Source organism: Pinus tabuliformis, chromosome 1_1, assembly GCF_031772625.1.
Source record: "Pinus tabuliformis cultivar Carrire ecotype Pingquan chromosome 1_1, CPIR1, whole genome shotgun sequence".
In the NCBI taxonomy this organism is placed as follows: domain Eukaryota; kingdom Viridiplantae; phylum Streptophyta; class Pinopsida; order Pinales; family Pinaceae; genus Pinus; species Pinus tabuliformis.
In genome coordinates this window covers 315,764,034-315,780,486 of record NC_142297.1, presented here as the reverse complement: position 1 = coordinate 315,780,486, position 16,453 = coordinate 315,764,034, and the positions used below count along the sequence as shown (strand labels likewise).

The 16,453-nt window shown below is 34.4% G+C and overlaps 1 long non-coding RNA gene across 1 annotated transcript; it reads right to left on the bottom strand.

Moving 5' to 3' along the window:
• Nucleotides 1-1,379: 1,379 nt before the first annotated feature.
• LOC149212811 (uncharacterized) lies at nt 1,380-5,297 on the bottom strand. The gene is made up of 3 exons (XR_016250271.1): nt 4,960-5,297; nt 4,644-4,823; nt 1,380-1,461 (listed from the first exon to the last, which is right to left on the bottom strand). It is a non-coding gene; the product is annotated as an uncharacterized LOC149212811 (long non-coding RNA).
• Nucleotides 5,298-16,453: the final 11,156 nt, after the last annotated feature.

Sequence of the window (16,453 nt, the reverse complement as noted above, 5' to 3'; positions counted from 1 at the left end):
ATATATATTCATTAAATTTATGTAAGAGTAATTTTTAAAATATTATTTTCAATTAAGAATATTTATTTTATTTATGTTATATAAAAAAAGGAATGTATGTGATGAGTTTTTAAAATGTAGAGTGTTTGATGAGGGTTATAAATAATTTATGATTATTATGGTAGTGTCATGTATTTTTGAAATATATTGTGACATTATGAGTTAAAATTGTAAATTGTATTAATTAAAAGAGTTTACAAAATGATTGTATTATTTAAAAGAATTATAAAATTATTTTGAAATATCATTTAATTAACACATCCATTATAAATTTAAAACCTTAACATTAAAACACAAATAATTATAAATTTGATTTTCAAGAAAACACAAAATACAACAAACAAATAAACACACAATACAACAAAGAAGTAAACACATATGCAACACAAGAATAAGCATCTAAACTTCTATCATCCTAAAACATCTAATAAAATAACTTTTGAAATGTATATTTAATTAATTTATTTAAGAGTAAATTTTAAAATATTATTTTCAATTAAATATATTTATTTTATTTAAAAAGGAATATTTGTGATGAGTTTTGAAAATGTAGAGTGTTTGATAAGGGTTGTAAAGAATTTATGATTATTGTCAGAGTGTCATGTATTTTTGAAATGTATTGGGATATTAGGGGCCATTTAAATTTTTGAAAATTGTAAATTGTATTGATTGAAACAGTGATTGTATTATTTAAAAGAATTATAACATTATCATTAGATATCAATTAATTAACACATATATTATAAATTTAAAACCATATTGTTAAAATACAAGTAATTATAGAAATGATTTTCAAGACAAGCTAAAAATATATATTAAATTCACAATTAAGTATTAAAATAATATAATTGAAATTTCAACCAAATTTTATCAACATATTTAAACACAATATTATTATTATTTTCCATTATTACTACATGCAATATTATTATTATTTTCCATTATTACTACATGCATTATAGAAAGAAAGAAAAATAAAAAATTCTAAAAACACACCCACAAAACATTCCTCACCAATAGCCATGGCCATGGTTTTGATGAGGACACTAGGGAAGGGAAAACCCCCTCCCTCAAAAAAAAAATACTAATTTTATTAAGGTACAGTTTTGAGTTTTTCTTCAACATGATTTACAAGTAAATAAGTAAAATTATATATCATGACATTACATATCCATCTATCTACTACTAATTTAATATCACATTCCATCTCCTTGTGCTATGATCCCTAGTCATCTTTTATTTTCCTGCCTAGAACACAAAAAAAGAAAATCATATTAATAATAAGAAATTTTAATAAACATATTATCAAAATTTATATATTGTTAAAATTTGAAAAATCACCTATCCATCTTTCTGCTACTAATTTAATATCACATTCCATCTCCTTGTATTATGAGTGAGTCCAGATCATCCTTTATTCCCCTGCATAAAACCCAAAAAAGAAAAAAATATTAATAATAAGGAATTTTAATAAACTTATTATCTAAATTTTTATAGGGTTAAGATTTGCAAAATCCCCTCAATCAAAAATAAACAAATAAAAACATATATAGATTCATTAGACACATTAATTTAAATTTTAACAATTTAAACCAAAAATGCTAATAGCTACTCATATCTTTATTTGATTTTTGACTTAATTACTTAAATACAGATAATCTAAACCTACAGTAACATAGGTGGTAAATTGCTCAACAATACCCGTCTGGCTACATTAGGTAAAACCTATTGATTTTTTTTACCAAAGAGAGAAATCGTCCATTCCATTTGTATTTTTATTTTTAAAGTACAGTAACAAAAACGACCACTGGCTTGGGTATTAAGGTGAGTTAAGGAGAGAGAACCCGCATTCAATTCAGATATGGAAATCATCAAGTCTCAGTAAATAAAAACACTAGTTATGGCATTCCATGAGGAATTAAGCGCCTTTTTCCCCCTAAAGATGAGAATTTCTTGGACGAAACCAGCGAATGAGAAGTTTTTCAAAGATGTGGTCCAACCTTTTTGTGCCTGCCCCGAACCTGCCATAAAGAAATCTCTCGTCGATCTGTTAAGCCGCAGCCGAGGTTCAAAAAGGTGAATTCCGATAGCTTGGCGCTAGATATAGTGAACGAATTAAAGCCAGTTTCTAAACACGGCGTTGGGAGGACTTAGCTTTTAGAAAACAGGGGTTAGGGTGATGCTTCTTTTCTGGATTACGGATCAACGGGAAGCTAGTGTCTGTTGAACAACTATCTAGCACTACACTACTTAGCAGCAGCTTCGCTAAAGAAAGATAATAACTATTTGCTAACAACGCTCAGCTAGAACTCAAATGGGTTAAGCCATTTCTCTTTTTATTTTTAAAGTACAGTAACAAAAATTTCAGTGTCTGGTGGATCAAACCGAAATGTCCAGAGAGATGAGCTTTCAAAACAGTTTTACAACCTTGACCTTGACATATGAAATGTCTGTCTGCTATATGAAGAAACTTGTGGAAAAGGACGGAAGTGTAAATATCTATAACCGAGGCTATCTGTCCCAGTAAAAAACATGAAAAAGCAATAATCTGAAATAGAAAGCTGATAGTCAACTTTTGTACAGTCCAGAGAGTAAATAAATCAAAATCCAGCTGAATTAGCTGTAGAGGGTAAGACCTATTGATTTTATATGCACTTTATTTATCTAATTACTCTTTAAAACAACTACTATATTATGAAATAAATTACTCTTTAAAAAACAAAGATAATATATTATGATTTCACTAGCAAATCTCTAGTAAGAAGCCCTAAAAGCTAAAAAATACTATATTAAGATTTCATTCGAAAATCTCTTCGTTTAGGAACCTGTAATTACACCATTGACATTTCATCTAAAGTGCAGGAATCGTGTTGAAGGCAACGAGCTGAACACAAGAAGTTGAAAAAACAGAAAGAATAAGAAACTGGAACCAGAGCTTGTTGTATACTCTGTCGCTTCAGTGGTTTACCCTGCAGTAGGATAAGTAGTTCATGCAATTAATCCAAACAGATACGAGATGCAATCCCAAAAACTGGTGATGAAGATCAGGATTCAGATGTTTGTGACTAGGATAGAGATTGAGAAGAATATCATGTCCCATAACCAGTTTTTTTATTTCTTGGATGCCCTTAGACCTGGCAGTAAGTAAGACAAAGGAAGTTCGATATTGGTGATGCAACTTCTTCAGATTCGATATTGGTGATGCAACTTCTTATTCGTATCTATGTCTCATCTAAAGTCTAGGAATAGTGTTGTAGTGCAACCTCTCACCGGCCAAAAGTAATGACCGTTGTACAACAACAGGTCTCATCAGATATTCTCACAACCAATCATTTGTTTATGGTTATATAGATTAAAAAACTATGAGGGAAACTAAGACGTGCTCTAATCTTCTTCGGCTTACATGAATTGATGTATAGCATCACACAAAAGTTTGTGGATCAGCAAAAGAATTTCTCCATGCGACGATCTCGGTGATAAACCCTGACCCAATACACTTGCCACCTCTGTGGCCTTCTGATGACACAAAACCCGTTAAGGTCAGCCACGAATCTGGGTTTAAAATATTTCCTTAGGTCGCCACAGGCTCTCATATTGCACCCAACTCTTTCAATTGGCCTCTAAATTATGCTTTAATGCCTAATGTCATATCAAGGGCCTTCAGTGCAACACCTACAGCCTCAGAAAGTGGATTTTCTTATCCAATAACAAGAGCTGCGAACAAAGTTGTCCACTATTGAAGTGAAATACAGGGTATAAGGGGGATCGGTAATGTCCCACTATAATCTCAACCCCAAATAGTTGCCAAGGTCTTCACCAGGAAAACCAGTCTTCTTAGTGAAAAGGTTATGCCCATATGTACCTACGTCCTAGCTGATTCAGGTTCATCAGCTTTTACTTCATATAATTAATTTATTGGATCCTAGCTGATAGATTTAAATTTATGCTAAAATTCACTTAAGTGATCAATATTTTAGCTGAAGCAGGACAAGGGGCTCCGCAACATAGAATCAACCCCGTCGACACCATCCAGGACCAGCCACAAAATAAGCTAATGCGCCAGGAACGAAAGAAGCAAGGGTAGCTAGTAGAGAAGCAACATGAATGGCAGTTGTTGTATATTCTATTGCTTCACTGGTTTGCCCAACAGTAGGAGGAGTAGTTCATGCAAACAAATACATAGAGAGAAATGCAGTTCCAAAAACTCCTTATGTACAGAGCATAAGAAACAAACCCTCCAGCTGGAATTGTCTGTAATTGTCTGTAAAGCATGACAAGGGACTCCCCCTGCAGCTGGAAGCGGATTGCCCTCCCCGATACCCTACCCCTGCTAACGCCTGATGTATTATGTTCAAATGCAAAAGGGTAGCAATAGAGAAATTATGTTCCAATGCAATTGGGTAGAAAGCAGAAGAACCAGGGCCGGAGAATATAATAATTTCCTAAATACTTAACAAAAACTAAGAAAGTAAAAAATAAACACAGGTTCATTTTAAATTTGGTATACCCATGAATTTTAATCTTTATCATCACTCTATGAATGTAAACTTGAGGTCAAATACTATACCTTCTTTAAAAACTAGTTGCAGAAATTAAAAGCTTACTTGCAACAGCGAAATTCTGTTTCTGCTGTTAGGATCAGGGCTGGGTTCGCTAACAGAAATATTTCCTCTGCCCTAAAACCCCGCCTCAGTGTTTTCTCCTCTGGCCCGAAAGTTCTGGCTCTTTCTCCTCTGGCCCGAAAACTCTGGCTCTGATTCTCCTCCAGACCTGGAACTCTGCCCCTGGATTAAAATACCTTACACATTTATTACAGAATACATACATTATTACAATTCAAACATAGATCACGCCCGTAAACTCTGCCACTGGAACACAATTGTTACAGAATACATGCATGAGTAACGAAACATAGATTACCTCTTCTTTCAATCTGCTAATTTCATCCTACTTCGTATCATAGCTTCATATCCTCCTCTCACATATCAAAACCCAACAAAATATAAAATAACCCTCACTCTAAAAACCAAAAGAACCTTCATACTTGCCAACAAAATTCAGAATCAAAAAAATAACACAGGGAAAAAATAAAATACTAGAACAGTGAAAAAAATCACAACACAGCAATACAAAACAATTCAGAACAAAACAATAGACATGGCCATGCCTAACACAACACAACACAACACAAGACCAGAAAGAAAAACAAGTTCAATGGATTACTGGCAAACAAACACCAAAAATATCTTCACTGCCCAATGCCGCTCCCTCCTCGTTTAACAAAGGCCGCTTCTCTAACATACATTTGAATTTAATGGCAGATATTATATGCAGATTTCCTTAAACTTTTAAATCCGAGGGTGACAGGCTGGCGTAGTACGATAGGCAAAGGAGGGAGGGTGACAGGCTGGCGTAAGAACCGTTAGGCAAAGGAGGGAGGGTGACAGGCTGGCGTAAGAACCGTTAGATAAAGGAGGGAGGGTGATGATGGTATGTTTGAATTTTTTTGAAATGGACAGTTATTCAGTGCGTAACGAGTTAATTTTATAAAATAATAAATCTTTTTTATTATGTTATTTTTAATATTTAAGTTTAATTTTATTAATAATTTAATTTCAAGTTTTTACACAATTTATTATTTTAAAATTAGTTTTACAATTAAATATATATATAAACCAATATAATAAAAGGAATATGTTATATTTTATAATAAATATCATTTACCTTATTCAACTTCAAAAACAGCGTTATTAACATAATAAAATATATATAATTAAAATAAAACAGAATTGAAATGTAATAACATATATACATTAAAATTGAAATTTTTTACATCAATATAAAATTAACAAAAGGTACATTCTTTTCTTAAAATACAAATATCATATAATAAAATAATACAAATACATATAAAATTTAATCATTAAAGGATTATATATATATTCTTTACTTATTACTACATTTTAGATACATCAAATGAAAAGATATTAGTTTAAATAATGAATTCATCAATATTAAATAATTTTATAAAAGATTTTCCTATAGGGGTGACATATAGCCATGATAATGTTTAAAGATGTGATAGTGAGTGCAGATCATGGCCATAACCACCCACACACTTGGAAAACGATCTAGATGTTATTTTTTCCAAACATATTAATGATTGAATCCAATTTGGTTGGTGCTTGGATGTTTCTAAAGCTAGTACAAATAGTGATGGATTTGCAATCACGATAATGAAGGTGCAGAGAGGCATGACAAGTAATAATTGTTGGGAGATGGGAGAAAGGAAATATTCTGCAATTTGGAATGATTACTCCCCTTGTATCTAGCTCTTAAGGCCAAACCAACTTTTTGTTTGCATTAAGGGAATGTTTGAGGTGATTTATTTGATGTGTTGCAAATTTAGGCTAAGAAATTCGCTTAGGAGGAAGTCTAGGATTAAGATAAGTAGCACGGATTTTTGGATACAATTCTCTACTTCATTTCATCAAAGAGTTATTCATCTTTAATCCACATATCTTAGGTCACAGTGACAAAGATTTCTTCAGGGGATTGGTTTCGGTGTCTTCTTCTCCCTAGCTTTATTTTTGTTGATTTTGTTTTCTTTGGAGCTCTAGCTCTGGCCCTTGTCTCGTTGTTTTGTCTATTTTTACGGTTATTATATTTGGGTCACCTCTAGGTGCATTGTTCTCCTTAAGTTTAGGTCCTTTACACTTCATTTAAAATGCAAGCCTTTCAATCTTGCTTCCTCTATTTTTCCTTGAGGTTGGCTGATGGTTTCCATTACTTATGTTTTCATCGAGGTGGTCAACTTAAAGACCCTTTAGGAAACTCCTTGGTGGTTCATTGTTTTCTTTGAGTATCCTAGTCCCATTAGTCATGGTAGGTTGGTTTTGCTTACTTTATTCACTTTTAACCCTTGTTCCCTCTTTCTTTATCCCTTGTCCTATCTTAGTATTCCTTGAGTTCACCATCCTTTCAGATGCAAGGGTCACTGAGTGGGGTTCATCTCTCCCCTTGCTCGAGAGTGCAATATGCAACCTATTATAAAGCACTCTCGTTCTATCTATGTTTCCATTGTCCACTCGGAAATTCACGGGGAGATACACCAAGAAGAGGAAGAATGTAGGATGGAGAGAAGGTCTATCTCATGATACAATGAAATTTAGGAACAAATAAGAAATCAAATCCCCAACACTAGGGGCTTAGAAGCCTTTAGTTTATGGACATATGTGATTGGGGTTGCAGTGCCCAAATATGTCTATAACAGAGATGGACAGTGAAAACCATACAAGAATGCACGAACACCTTCGAGACCTGGGCAAAGATATCGCAAAAAGAGAAATTTTGCATCGGATTTGGCGGTCAGATAACATTGTGTTTGACCATTCACTTGTATGTGTTTTGAAGCTTTCAATAGACTTTCAAAATAGGGTTGTATTATCAAACTTGTGTTTCTCATGTCTTTTATTTTCAAAGCCTTTCCATATTGTCAATCTTGATTCTAACATCTCCGAATGGACAATTCAAGTGCGGGGAATTAGCATGGTTCATGGGACTGACCCTGAAGAATATTTTGAAATACCAACTAACATACGCAGATTGCAGCTACTTAGGGTTCAAGGAAATAGCACAGAAAGAATATTCAGTTTTACATAGCCATTCCATCCAGTGTGGATCTGCTGGGATTCCTATCCATTTTCCTCCCTAGATCCTGTTAATGCCTCTAAAATTACTGCATCAACATTGGGGAAAACCACCCGGTCCGGACCTTAGTGTAGCTCCTTTTCCGTTTGGTATGGTGGCTCCGACTGGATATAATGGGACCCGTTTCCCAGTGATGTATGAATTGATGGGTGATTCTTTTATAATGCGTAACAAAGGTGATAAGTGTTTTATCCTACAATTCAAAAATATACAAATATGCTAATCTAACCCAGGTACCCTGTTAACAATGCAATTTCTGATTGTTTCAAATAGACAAATAATCATAAAGATGGCTTATCTATAAATAGAAAGATGTATTCATATAATGATTACCTTGATTAAGAAATTAAACAAAGTAATTATAAAAACATTATCGCATTCATCACAATATATATCACTGACATATATCCTTTGAAATAAACAATTATCAATCTTCAGAAATGATATAATAAAGAATCGTTTGAACAAGCATACATATAGTACAGTGTGCATTTGAATCCTTCCAATGTAAAAAACACTCTGACTCCACTTTCCTATTTGAAGAAACCTCTAGAAGTGCAAAAGTGCAAGTCTTGAAAAAGCTTCTTTCACAAAAATGTAGAATCTTGATCCACTTTTGATTAAAAATATTTAGAAGTACAAAAGTGCAACTTCTTAAGTCAAATCTTATACAAATTGAGGACCATTTCTAAATACATGAAAGGGTCTTAAATAATAAAAAGAAAAACTAACTATCAACAAAAATCGCTATGAGTTGTTCTAACTGTAGACATGAAAATCTGGGATTTTCTATAAAAATAATAGTGCAATAGCGATTGAACTAATTCATTGAATCGGCTTCCTTTCTTGTGCTTGTAGCTAATAGATTACGAGCATTGGCTAGATTTCTAGAGGTTGACTCATCCTGGAATGTAGCTGGGCTCTGTAGGTGGCATGGGAGAGTTCGAGAATCATGCAGTTGGATGCATCAAAAAGGCATTTCATGGCCACTTGCTGGCTATGTGGCTTGACTAGAAAAAAACAGAATGTATCCCATGTCAAGTTTTGCACTTCTCTGATCTATTTTTCTCTGCTTGCCAGCTCCTGTCTCTAATGATGTTCCAATGTCTTTGCTTTCAAGAGTTTACCTGGAGAGCAATCGGAGATCAAATTAGACATATAAAAACTATTATTTACTAATTCGATTACACCATTCATTTCATCTCTGAATCTAGAAGTTTCTCTTTCGACTTTCATTAACTAGGACTCCCATTCCAAAAACAGGATTTCCTTGTGCGATTCTTGTATCTTTGGCAAATTGGCAGCCCTTCCTTCTATGGAATCTTGTCAAGAAAGAAAATTTGTTATCCTTTCATCTGCTTTTTCCAATTCCAGTCTGGCGTCAACTGCTTTCTCAATTAGCGATGTAGATATATCGCACAATGGGTTGGCCAATGACATGTTTTGGCAAAGGATGTTCAACTGCCAGGACAAGGCTTTGGTTATCTCCAAGGCTTCTTTTCTAAATTCACTAACCTGTGGATAACCCATGTACTCTTCTATCTGTAATTGCATTTGTGCACTTTGATCTTCCTTGGCCTTCTTTTCCTGCTCAATTGTCATCTGAAGCCTGCTTGGTTATTGAGGCAACTCCTGTTGTTTCTGGAGAGTCTGCTTATCAATCTTCTGTTTCTCCAGTTTCAACTACTCTTTTAGTTGCTCATTTTGCTATCTCTGCTCTGCTAGCCACTGTTCAAGCTGATTAATCCTTTGTTTTTCTTCTGTCAATTGGACTTCAAGTTGAGTGATCCTTTGATCCTTTTCCTTGATTAGCTGGCTGACCTCTGAGGCTTTGTACATTGTTTCTGTTGTATAAGCCCCTGCATACTGAGATAATTTAGTTAAATCCTCAAAGGGATTGACTTCCACCTTCCATACCACATTCATCACTTCGGCCTGAGGAGTTACAAGAGGTCCTTGATCAATTTTCCTCTTTTTCCTCTGTCTTTTAACCACATCCCTGTGCTTCAGACTGTAGAATACATCTAGGGGTGGTATTTATTCTATTTTTAGTACAATCTCCTGTGTAGGATTTTCGGGCATGATTTCTATATCCTACTGAATCTTGGGTAGGCATCTTGTCCCTTCAATCGGAACACTAATAACCTCAGGCTTTTGTGATGCGGGTGATTTTGGTGTAGTGAGCTCTTGGGAGTCATTCGGGTTCTTGATGATTAGATCGAACTGCTCCAATTCCTTAATTAAAGCAGGATCAATATTTATATCAATATCAAGGATCTCACTAGTGCCTTCCTTTGTCTACTCCCTTTACGGGCTCTTTTCCTTTTCAAGAGTCCTTTCAATAGTTTTTTCTTCAAAGTGGCCTTCTAGTTGCACCATAGAGGTAGTATTTAACAAGTCCAGAGGTAGTGTTTGCAACCTCTATGTCCTGAACTTCAAAAATTCCTCTAATCCCTCTGCTCCCAATTTGATTTTTGCTAGTTGTTTCACTTGAGAAAATAATTCGGCTGAAGTGAACAAATCATCATAATCATCCTTCTCATGTTCAAACTTGGCAAGTTTGACATGAGAGGTGAAATTGTAGGCAACTGCTTTTGGATCATATTGCCTTTTTGGGATGACTGCTAACTTTAACATTTTAATTTTCTCAGCTTCCTTCTCTGCATGTTTAAAGTCATGTAGTGTGAAAGTACCACATCGGAGGGGAAATGAAGGCCGCATTTGTTTTTTGTACTCCTTTAGGTTCCTTGACATCCTTGCCTCTATTATCTGATAAGCTATTTCTCTGGAAAATAGTTTATCAAGAATGTATAAGGGGAGGACATGTGGATCAGTAGTGCTGCCAAAAACTTTGATATAGGTGATCTTCTCTTCACCGAACCAACTACCAATTGATTTTAGGTCGACATTGGCTTCATCGGACAACCTAGGAGCGAGTTTGTTGAATATAGCATAATGAACAGGCAAGACGAAACCATGATAGATTCTATAAAGATGATTTTTATAATGGGCTTTCCACAATTCCTTATGATAGATATGAATGGGGTTTGGGTTCTGTTATCACTAAACAAATTTCAAAGGAAAAGGGTAAGGTAAGAAAGATTTGTTCTTGGTTATTGTCATGCTCCTTTCATGCATAAGAAGCACTTGGCAAACTCAGGGTCAGCATACATAAAAGTTCTTTGAAGGCTCAAGCAAGGCAAGCAAGTTTCAAGGTAGATGAGAAGGACATTTCAAGATAAAGAAGCTCAAGACAGTCAAATTTGGCATGTAAGCTGTGTTTTTGAAATTACACAGCAGTTTCGTAGCGCGCTACGAGACTGCTGTAAGTGATGCCTAATGCACAACAGTTTCGTAGTGCACTAGGAAACTGCTGTAGCTACATATTATGATTTGATGGACCATTTTTGTAAGACAAAGGGAAATATTATTTGAAGAGGAGGGTCTGAAACGGAGCATTCACGAAGTATAAGTGTCTAGCAAAGGCAAAACAAGGAAAGGAAAGACTTTTATGAACTCCAAAGTTTTATTATGAAGAGGTAGTCAACTTCCAGGAGGTCTCTAAAGCAACTGAAAGCCTATTTTGGGAAATGGAAAGAGGTTTTTATTCCTAACAGACTGAACTAGAAAAACCTCCTTCAGTTTCCTCAAATCCATTATTATTTGAGAGAAATGAATGATCAAACTTGCGCTACGAAACTGTTGTAGGTGCAGTTTTCCACAGGCATATTTCTCTGTTTGACACCTGTTTTTCAAAGAAATATTCTGGACGGTAGGAAAGGTGTTTCAAAAAACCAAGAGAGGTTTTTGTTAAGCATGGATTGGTTCACAAAATCCTCCTTCAGTTTTTCTAAATACATTGTTTATGAGAAGTTATGAGCTCTGTCCCAAGACCTATTTTTCAGCCAGAACAGAGCAAGGGACAGTTTCCTAGTTTCTAGGAACAACAAAAGGATGAGTCATCAAGGGCCAGCTGGAAGGTTATGGGCTTCATCAAATTCGACTTCATGGAGTTTTATGTGTCAAAAGGAGTGTTTAATGCTTAGATAAGGTTGTTGTAATCATGATAAGGAGTTACACTCCTAGTTGTATTAGGTCTCTAGGACTGCTAGTTAGGTGTCATTTGAATTTAATAGTTAGTTTTGAGTGTCATTAGGTGTCAGGTCAGGTAGAATTCGAATTTTCCTCTTCCTAGAAGAGGAATCTAAGCATGTAAAGAGCTCTATATATAGCAGAACATCTGATGTACAAAGGGTTGGAAATTTTATGCAAAAGCTTGTATTTGGCCTATGTAAGACTCATTTTCAATAATACATGCTTGACTTTACTTCTCAGGATTCATGAAGGATTTTTTATGTTCAGAATATGTGATGTTGTCCTTTCCTTAATTCTTACAGTGGTATGGATGTATAATCACTCAGAATTCACTGAATGTGCTCTGACTTCCTGTATACATTTATAAACTGTGTGGTCCCATATGAGTTTATGTTCTGAATGTTTAAATGCTGAATGCCCTGACTTCCATGTAAGGTTGAGTTCATTGTTATATTGAGGTGTTGTTGACTCCATAAGCCCAATGGATAGTTGTTTAATTTGTTTCCACCATTCATATTTTTCACAGTTGTTCTATAAGAGTTAGCCATCTTATCTTTAATCAAAATCATTAATCCATCAAGAGAGAGCCCTCTCAGGTTGAGGAGGCTAAGCCTCAGCCTAAAGTAGGTTTGAAATAGTTACTTAGAGTCAACCTGACCAGCAGCCTATCAGTGCCTGATTTTGAGATAACAGGTTCTGTGGATCCATTTCCAACCTAAAATGGGGTAATTAGAATTGAAACAGATGGTGTCCAAAATGTAGGCACTCATATAAAATGGGGGTATTACCCGGATAGTCACAAACCTGTTTCTTCTATAATCAAGGATTTGGTTGGCCATTTTATCAGATAAAATGGTCACCCAATCCATGATATATGATTTAACTATTGCTTCCATTAAAGGTACCATCTCTATAGAAGACCTAGCAGAATCATGGACTCTAAAGAGTCTGCATATCATAGCACCAGCATAGTAGTAAGGAGATGTTAAAGAGTCTACGGAGTACATACCCAGTGATTCATGCTTGTGTTTGTTTGGATAATGCCTCCACTGCATAATAAGGTCCGACTCCACGACATTTTCCTTGGCGAAGGATTCAAAAAATGCATTGTTGTAATGTTTTTGCGGTTCCGGAAAATGGTACATCTTTTTGATATCTTCCGCTCTGAATGACCCGAACATCCTTCCATCAGCCGTAAAGAATGCTTTGTCTGTTATGCTGATACTCTCAATTACCCATCTGACCAAGTCATTGTAGGGTAATATTTTAGCGTGGGCTGCTATTCTGTGAAGATAAGAGCTGGCCAAATCCTTAAGAGTACTCTCTGACTTGTCAGTAAAATCCATTGTTCCTTTTCTTCTTCAATTTCTTCTAGATCTTCGGCTTCCAGTAAATTATATATGCTTTCCCATGAAGCCTGGCCTAGACCAAGGCAGGTAGTATCAGCTATCAAGACCTTTTTTACTGGTTCTTCTTTGGTTATGACGGGAGCCTTTGGTTTCTTTGATTTCTTCGTCATTTTCGTTGGATTCATAAATTCAGACTTGCTCTGCACAACAAAACAGAAGAACGTAATAGAGGATAAATTTGTTCAAAGCTAATACAGAGTATACAATAATAACAATAATTAAGGCAATGGGTGATATGGATTTTGATATATTACGCTACTACGGATGAAATCCTTGAAGGAATCAACCATAACTACTCTATTAATGATTTTCTATAACTGGCAACGTGACACTTAAATGCCATAAATATATGTCGCATCGCGAATCTTGATAACAGTTCTTTAAAAATAAATATCGTAACTTTGAGAGGCATAACCGTTATTCTTAATTGTTTCCTTTGTAAAGTTTTGATTGCAATAGATGGTAAGCGGGATCACTTGAATAAAAACTTTTCTTTTATTTATAATTGACTTATAATTTAGACCTGCAAACATTCTTTTAATGATTATATTTCACCTTTATTAAAAGGTGCACTTTCCAATAATGAAATCGTATCGACGGATTCCAAATGGGAATTTGTTATGTGTTTTGTGCTTTGAGCGATGACCGATTGTGATCAGCTTATCACATCGGAAGATTTATATGGCCCCTTGGAATGATTCCTTGATAAATTGCGATATGCGCTTTCCGATGGCGTTATCGCATCAGCAATTGCCAATCGAAACCTTAAGTCTGTCTTTTGAACAAAGCATGTGACACATTCATTTATATTTGTTTTATGACAAGATCTTGTTTAATATTTAAATCGGAACAGACCTTTTCATAAGGATTTTCATGTGTTGTATAGATTTTGCAAAGTTGCGATTGTTATAGAACTTAACCTAAAAGCAAAAGACTTATCACAACTATTGATTTTTTAAAAGTTTTATTGATTTTATCTAAGTTCTAAAAAGGGGACCCATTTCTTGTTAAAGTTTTAGATAAAAATTTTGAAATGGGGAGGGTTGTTTTATAACACAACAATTGGCGATTCACTGGGAGAAATAGTTATCTCCGAGAAAACAATGCAATATCTATAACTTTCTTAATTTGGAAGCCATTGAGGATAAAGAAAACCATCTAAGAATAGTTATATAAAAACTAACTCTAAATATAAAGAAAATTTTTGTAATTTATTTTCCAATCATAAAAATAAAAATATTCTGGGCTTCTTCAAGCTTTGGTTGGTTGATATAGATAAAGCAAGGGGCTTCTCCAACTTAGCTTTTAAGTTTACTATGTTGTCACAGGTAGTGCCTCTGCTGCCAGCAGACATTTATAGTCTCGACAAGGTTACCTTTTAACCACTTAATCATTCATTATCCCATCCATCTAAGAGTATAAAGTTTGAAAGATAAATTCAAAAATATATGTTTACACATATTTTTTTCTTTTTTGATTTTTTATTCTTTCAATTTTTTAAAAGATAAAAGGCCATTGTCTTGGTTTGGTGGCCAACTGTTGACAATGCCATTCACTAGTTGTAATTGAACTGAACAAGCTGGCTCATGATGAGACCCCTTGTCTTATGATTATAAGCCATTACCCTGTTTTGATATGCAGTATTGGTAATGTCAGTTTAATTAGTTCCCTATTATCATGGTAAGAAAGCTCATGATGATACCCCTTATCTTTTATATCAGATATATTTTAGAATTACACTGTGAAAAATGATAAACTTAGTGGATGGGGTGAATGAATTTCTCCTTAAGGGTTTATGGATGACAATTTTAGAGTTGTAGATACTAAGTTTGGAAAAGTTTTTACTTATTACAAATAACCTCTCTTGGCTCTTTAAAACTTGGAATGATTTACATTATTTTCAAGGCTTGTGAAAATTTTACAAATCTAAAAGAGGTTCTCATAGTTTTATTTTTTATCTATCTTTCTAAAACTGTAGTCTTTTCCTTAAAGGTTTCCATCTATTGAAAGTAAGTATTTACAATATTTTCTTAAAGAACTGTCCAATAGTAAAAGGTCAATGGAAGACTATTTACAACATTATTATCTACAAATAAAAATTTAAAATACGCAAACTTGCATGATAAATATTTACAGGTAAGAAGGGCTTACCTCCTTAAGTAAAGAATTTCTTCAAGATGAGCCCATTGACAGGAAGAGAATCCCTATTTCTTGATAGGTCTTGCAGTATGAACATTGATGAGCCTATCTTCTCAACGATTTGAAACGATCCAAGCCATATCTTTTGAAATTTGGTATGTTTGCTTTTGTCTTCGTGCGCTTTGTCCCATTTCAAAACAAGATCACCAATTTGTAAAAATTTTGGGCTGGTAGAATTTGCATCAAAAGAAGATTTAATGACCTGTTGATGTTTTGTATGTGTGATTTTGGCTTTTTCCCTTTCTTCCTCTAATTTAAGGATTTTATCGTATCTTAATTGAATAGAGGATGAAGGATTTTCTTCAATAAATTGTACTAGGGCCAGAGATGGGAGTGCTAAGTTTGTTGGTATTACAACTTCTTTCCCATATACTAAGTTGAATGGTGAAGTACCTATTGAGGCCTTCTAAGTTATGTGGTTTGCCCATAATGCAAATATGAAAGACTTATGCCAATTCTTTTGATTTTGATCAACAGTTCTTTTAATAATCTTAATGAGATTCTTATTATTTGATTCTGCCAAACCATTACCTTGAGGATAGTAGTTTTCATAATACTTTAATTTAAATCCTCTCTTAAGAGCAAATTCAAGTATGGTATTTCCAGAAAAACAAGATGCATTGTCAAAAATAAGGGCATCAGGTACACCAAACCTGGTAATGATGAATTGATCAATGAACTCAATGATTGCATCAGAATTGGCTACCTTCAAAGGAATTGCTTCTACCCACTTCGTGAAGTAATTTGTGGCTGTAAGGATGTATCTGTGCTACTTGGAAGAATGTGGAACAATCTCTCCTATGATATCCAGCCCCATTGTTCAAATGGTTGTTCAATGTTCACTAGTTGTAAAGGAAAGGTTGGTTTCCTTTGTCTCCCACTAGTATTTTGGCATATTTTGCATTTCCTTACATATTCATGGGCGTCTTTAAACAAAGTGGGCCAATAATATCCAACATGTATTATCTTGTGAGCTATTGTATCATCTCCAAAATGTCCAC